This window comes from Octopus sinensis, linkage group LG14 (genome assembly GCF_006345805.1).
Source record: "Octopus sinensis linkage group LG14, ASM634580v1, whole genome shotgun sequence".
NCBI classification, from domain to species: Eukaryota; Metazoa; Mollusca; class Cephalopoda; order Octopoda; family Octopodidae; genus Octopus; species Octopus sinensis.
The window spans coordinates 44,498,922-44,505,654 of record NC_043010.1 but is presented as its reverse complement, the minus strand read 5'-3'; the positions used below and the strand labels follow the sequence as shown (position 1 = coordinate 44,505,654).

Below are 6,733 nucleotides of genomic sequence, written 5' to 3'. Positions count from 1 at the left end.
ATTTTACATTTTCAGTAAATGTAACAACACAATGCTTTCGTTAATGAATACACGTTAATTTTATTATTTTGAAAACTAATACAACAGTTATTGTAAAATATTAAGGTTTTTAAAAAATATCCATGTAATTAATATATAAAATATTAAATTTATAAAACATTAGATTGAGCTTCTCTAATTTTCAAAGTACTTTATATTGTTTAAAAGGAAAATATGCCGAATCTGTTGTTTTAAAAAATTCGAAGACTTTTTTTCCTTTTTATTTTTAAAGTTAAGAAGCAGGTTTTAAAAACTACGCTTAAAAGAATGTGCTCGAAGGTGCCAGATTTTCCATGAATTCATTCTACCGGCTTTTAAAGGAACGACAGATTGGATAATGCAGACCTAGAGAATTTATGCCCAAAAGAAAAGTGGAATGTTTGTGACTGCAATAGCATTGATCATAAGTCTGCTTGAAGTAGAGTTAACCTGGGGCTAAGGAACGACCTAGGTAACTATAACAGTGATAACAGTAAAAACGAACTATCGAAGGATCTTCTACGCAATAGCTCGACCTGCTAGAAATAGCAGCCAATCCTCCCTTAAATCACACCTTACCGTCTTTTAAGAAAATAGGGCACATTGGATAATATAGTCCAACATACGTAATATTAGAGAGGATAGACCGGTCATGGTTCAAATGCTTTTGAAGAGAGGAGATTTGGAACAAAACAACAATGACAACAGCAGCAAGCCACGTTTAACTGTCACAACCAGAGGAATTACAGCAGTAACAATAACAACAACAAATTACAGCAGCTGCAGCAAGACACACCGCCGCCGCCACCACCAACAGCTGAATTAGCCAAACTATCACCACAAACCACGGCGCCCCTTCCCTCGTTTTATCACAGTCAGATTTTCATGACGATTCTTCCCCCGTGTTCAGGTTTTGCTTACATTTCGCTCCACTCTGAAACTTAGCAGTTGATGTACTTCTCCCTCCACTCCTCACAACCATAGAAAGGATTACTATTATTGTTATTATTATTTACAACCACTGAGAAGTATCTCACACAACCTGCTACCACCCTCCTCCCTCCCCTATCACCGTATTCCTTCTTCACATCAACTATTCGCTGTTTCTCATTTCTTACTCGGATTTTTACTGAGACGTACGTACATCTAGAAAATTGGTTTGCAGGTAAGTAAAGCAATTTACATAAAAAACATTTGTGAAACTTTGTTGACGCAATGATTGCGCGGGCGGGCGTGTTTTTATGTGTGTGTGTATATATATATATATATATATATATATACACACACACACACACACATATATATATATATACATACACATATATATATATATATATATGTGTGTGTGTAAACATGCATTTAATACATATACGCATGTGTCCATGTCTGAAACAGAGGTGATGTGTATATTGTTATTATTTGCGCCGTATTGTCAGTGTGTACGTGTACGCGAAGTCGAAGTTATTTCATGTATATTATGCAAGTTTGCCCAGCTCTCTGTTTTTCTATCTATCTTTCTCTCCCTCCCTTTATCTATCTATCTATCTAACTATCTGTGTGTGTGTTGATATACAGGTGTGTATTTATAATTGATTTTGTTAGAATTCAGTCGACAACATTTTGGCTGTGTTTGTATATGCGTATTTTCTTTCTCTCTTCCCAAGTAGCAAAAATCAATAATCGATATATTTTTCTCGCCAATTTCGGATTTTTATCTTTATAACCTGCTTCTTATTTTACTTTATATATGTGATAGTCGTTGTAATTTTATAAATTTCAGTATAAATTTGACAGGCACACGTGTGTGTGTCTGTGTGCGCGCGCGTATATGTGTGAAAATGTTTCCGCCTTCAGGATGAGACTTAAACGAGTCAAGGAAAAAAAACTGCGTGGCCGCTTGGGCTGCTAGATATAGCAGCTAATTTCTTCCTCTAATGAAAGCCTGCCGCATCGAAAAAGGAAGAAATCATTGGATGATAGAGACCTAGATAGCTTTAAAATGCGAACTTTCTACGGCTGGAACGCCTTTGAACTTGGTTAGTTCATTTCGGGCCGACCCGTCAGGTGTCAGATGTCTTTTCTATGTTTGTTTGGAAGAGTTTGGATGAACATAATTTTTTTTATCTAAATATAAGGTCTCATAGTAAGAGTAAGAAAATGGGATTATATGACGTATATGTCTTTCACAAAATTATAAGTTAAGTAAAATGAAGTAACTCTACTTCGATCAGGAATTGTAAGTGGTGGGGTCGCTATAGAGGCTCATTGTGATTTTACTGTCACACTATGACATAATTCTATTTATTTTTTCACATAAGCACAAAGTTCAAAATGTTGTTACGGGAAGGTAAATGAGAAATTGTAATATTCAGGCTTTTCTTTCTCAAAAGTTAGTTTAGTGACATGGTTTGAAAAAGGAAATTGAAACAGCTAAATTGTACATTCCATTGTAGGAATTTTCAAGTTTACGGTCGTATATACTTTCAAGTTTGCACAAGGCTCCACATTTTTGATCCCTCTTAATGATAGTATAAGTACCTGTACATTATTGGTTCTAGCGAATATCGAAGGCCTTCGTTTTATAGAGGAGAGTTAAGACAGTTACCGCCAGAAATATTAAGTGAATTGAAATGGATTCAACTTATAATAATAAGTTTACTTCTGATCTTGGTGGATATATTTGTTCGTTTTTCTGTTACGATATCATTGCTGAATATGAATTTCTTAGTCTACATACCTAATAAAAGTTATGTAAGCATATAAACATGAACCAACTTCTTGACATAACTTACGTTGATACGTCATTAATGAGTACACCCGTCCAACCAGCTGACTTTTAAAGCATGTGTACGTGTGTAAACAGATAAGTTTATTTCAAAACAGGAGCCCTTACGCTCAACCTGCTGGAAATAACTGCAAAATCACTCTCAAATCAAGTCCCATTGCCTTAAACGAGTAAGCTCGCCTTGTCAATGTAGTCCTTCATATACAAAACATGACGGCTACGGTTCGAACGCCTTTCATGGCTGGTTTGCTCGACAAATCTTATCTCTGTATCACATTCACACATACACTCATGCGTGCACATACAGTCGACATACAAACAAATAATCGTTCCTACTAGAAATTGTCATGAATAACAAGTTTACAAGATATGATTATTACCAACCAGTCACAATTATTATTCAAGTAGACAGAATAGCTAATCTTCGATTTTTGATCGAAGGGTCAATGATTCGATTTCTCATCTTTTAACTATTGCTGGCAGTCTACTTTGCTGTAATTAGGTTCAGCTATAAAACAAGGAGTTCTGAGTATATAAATAAGGAGTTCTGAAAACATGTATTGCCGAGTCCACTTTTTACGCCTTGATTTTTGTCAACACACCATTCTTTTTATTTTCAATCGGTTAACGAATTTTCTTGTCTTTTCGATCACCCTCTTGTACTGTTTTCCTTTGTTGCAATCATTTCCATGAATTGTTTTGTTTGTATTTCCAAATTCTAAATACATAAACTTCATCACTAAATAAATATAACAGAATTCATTTCTGTGTTGTCACTTGCCTTGGTAGTTTTAGCTGTCAAATCTTCCTGATGTCACACCTTGTTAAAATAGGAAGGGCATATTTGAATAATGTAGGGCAGTGGTCCACAGACAGTACACCGCGGATTTTAAATCAGTTTTAAGGCTTTCGAAAATTCATACTAGCTTGAACGTCTTGAAAAACTTGTTCGTAATAATTTTTATAAACAAATAAAATATATAAAGCAAAGGTAAGCAATGGTTTTGTATATTTTTTGTCCACATTTCTAACTTTAGAACAGTTTTCCCTTTAACTTTCTATGCGAAGTGCGCCAGTACGTTTATTTGATTGCTTGTGTGCTGCGTAGGTAAAAAAAGAACAAAGAATGTAGCCTCCGTCTCTCTCTCTCTCTTATATATATACACACATACATATATATATATATATAATATATATATATATATATATACATACACACACACACACACCGCGACATGACCGCTACGGTTGGAACGTCTTTCATGATTTGCCTGCTCGACAAATCTTATCTCTGTATCACATTCACACACATACACTCATGCGTGCACATACGAACTTTTCTGGAAAAAAAAACGATATATATATATATATATATATATATATATACACACACACACACACACACAACACAAGAACTCTAAAAAAAATGATAATAATAAGACAGGTTGGTCACGGGCAGAACAATCTGTCTATGCTCGATCGTTGTTTACCTGGAGCTAAACAACGTTGATTTCAAATTGATATAAGGTGTGTTATTCCTTTATCATTTATTAGTAGTTCTGCAGGAACTCCTTACACACACAGAGAACGAAAAAGCGTTACAGAAAGACTAATTTGGCAGAAAGTTGGCTGTATTAAAAGATAATCTAAGGAATTTGAGCCGTGCGCGTGTACTCTTGCGTATATAGTAAACTATATCTAACGTCGTTCAAGCTTAATATGTATGGATATATATAAATGTAATAATTCATTTTCCCCCACGTACAATGTTCTTTTTCATAACGAATTGTTTCTAAGATTATAATTTATTGAGAGGATTTGAACCAACCACCGTAGTACATTATTGCGATTATGCGCAAGACCCTGGCATTTGTCAGTTTAAGAATTGCTGCATAACGCACCTATTTTTAAGTCATCAATCTTGCTGAGATTTAAATGGAAAACTAAGGATGAATTGATTGTGGCAATATACATCTTGCTCGAATGCCCGCTTTTGTAAATTCAGTAAACATTTCCTTATGCATTTCGACAGTATATTTAATTCAACATGCTTCCACAACTGCTAGGAACAGGATTTACGTTATCATTCCATATTGCATAAGATAAATTAGTATCTTCTCTCATCTAAAGTTATGCTTTATGCTGTGGGTTTTTCTTTTGGTACCTGCTGGCAGGTTGATGTTACCAACGTTGCATTGTGTCCCAGGATACTGCGGAAATAGAAATTTCGTTTATGAACATACTGATCCCATATTCATGCTAAAAGTTTCTTTATGGCTTGGGTGAATTCATAATTACATTTTACAATTGCGCATGGCTTCGAACAAACTTTGAACAGTATGATGTATATAGTTAGGTGTCAATATCAGAGGTTACAAGACAAAGATTGAAAAGGAAGGTTAAAAAATGCTTAGAAAACTTTACAATTCTATCTGCACATACCAAATGTAAAGGAAATACAATTGGGTAATTGTATTTCCTTTACTACTATCTTGTCAAAGCAGTATATATATATTTTTTAGTCAGATAATAGAAGAAAGTGGATCTCCTTGTTTTGAGAAGCAAAATAGTCGAGTAGTTAAAGGCGTGAGGCGTCCAAATTTTCCGCGGGTTTTTCTTTGACCGTTTGAAACACATCAGTTTACCTGTATAGCAAAATATGGCTACTTTTTGTGTGTGAAAAGTCACGTTTCTTTTACAAAAGGGTTCTGTATATGTAATATAATGAGTTGGAAAACTTCGATCAGCTCGAATAGACAAAGGAATGTTTAAACAAGTCTTTAAAAAATCAGAGGGAGCTAACTCCAATAAGTTCAGCCGAGCGAAATTCTACCCTCACCCTTGCACACAATCTTATAATATATATAATGTTAATATATACAGGTCGTCGACCGATCGATTTTACGATATTAAGTAGTCCAGTTGAAATCTAATAGGTTTAATTTCTTAGAAATTAACCCGTCTACGGATCTTGTCAGCTAACAAACGCTTCCTGTATGTTTGGTTATCAATCGTCACTGTGTTGGATGACTATCCTATCACGGAGACATCGAAGCAACCTCGTATTTGTTTATAAGACGGCTGCTTGAGACTCCGAAATTTTTGACTAACGCTAGTATAATAGTATAATACAGAATGCTGTGTGTGACTTTTACCTGAGAATGTACCTTAAGAATGTAAAAATATAAAACAAAGCTATGTAAGCCGACTTACGACCAGTCAGTTGGAACCAATTGTGGTCGTAAGTCGACAACATGTGACTGAAAAAAAAATCACCTTCTCTCAGTAAGTCAATCAACAGATCGACTAACTTTGGGAAATGCTCGAGAAGAGTGCTTTTGAATTTACTGTATTGTATGGTGACCGGTAATAAAGTCACAATTTTGTCTAGGAAAGAGAGTCAATTAATTTATGGCGGCCGGAAATAAAGTCACAATTTATGGGATCTGGACAAAACCCCTGTGACTTTTCTTACCTGGATTCGTTGGTTCGTATTTTATTGCTCTCGAAAAGAATGAAAGGCAAACTCGACCTCGGCGGAATTTGAACTCAGAACGTGAAAACGGACGAAATGTCGCTAAGCATTTCGTCCGGCGTGCTAACGTTTCTGCCAGTTCACCGTCCTTTCACTTCTCAAATATTACCTTGTAGAGAGTCAACTCCTTTTCTTGAAAATTGAAAACTTCACGACTAATCACTTTCTGGTGTGTACTACACACCAGAAAGTGATTAGTCATGAAGTGTATATCAATGACACACACGAGTGTAGATTTATCCTCCCTCCTCACTATTTTTTTTAATACAGTGCACTATTTGTTATAAATAGAAAGAATGGCTGGTAGGAATCGTTACTGAATTTAGAGGAACATTTAATTGAATATTGCAAATGTTGTTAATGTGCGATGACACTACTTTGTTGATTGCGTGATG

The 6,733-nt window shown here is 35.2% G+C and overlaps 1 protein-coding gene across 14 annotated transcripts in view; it reads left to right on the top strand.

Moving 5' to 3' along the window:
- The first annotated feature begins 328 nt into the window (after window positions 1–328).
- The window catches only part of LOC115219128 (protein PFC0760c), a 328,821-nt gene continuing 322,416 nt past the window's right edge, over window positions 329–6,733 (top strand). For 5 of the 14 annotated variants that reach the window (XM_036508961.1, XM_036508960.1, XM_036508959.1 and 2 more), the window contains exon 1: window positions 331–1,183. The gene's annotated coding sequence lies outside the window, so the exon portion shown is untranslated. Of the gene's footprint in view, window positions 1,184–6,733 lie in introns of all 14 variants that reach the window. The other 9 variants (XM_036508957.1, XM_036508958.1, XM_029789209.2 and 6 more) reach the window with 5 other exon arrangements.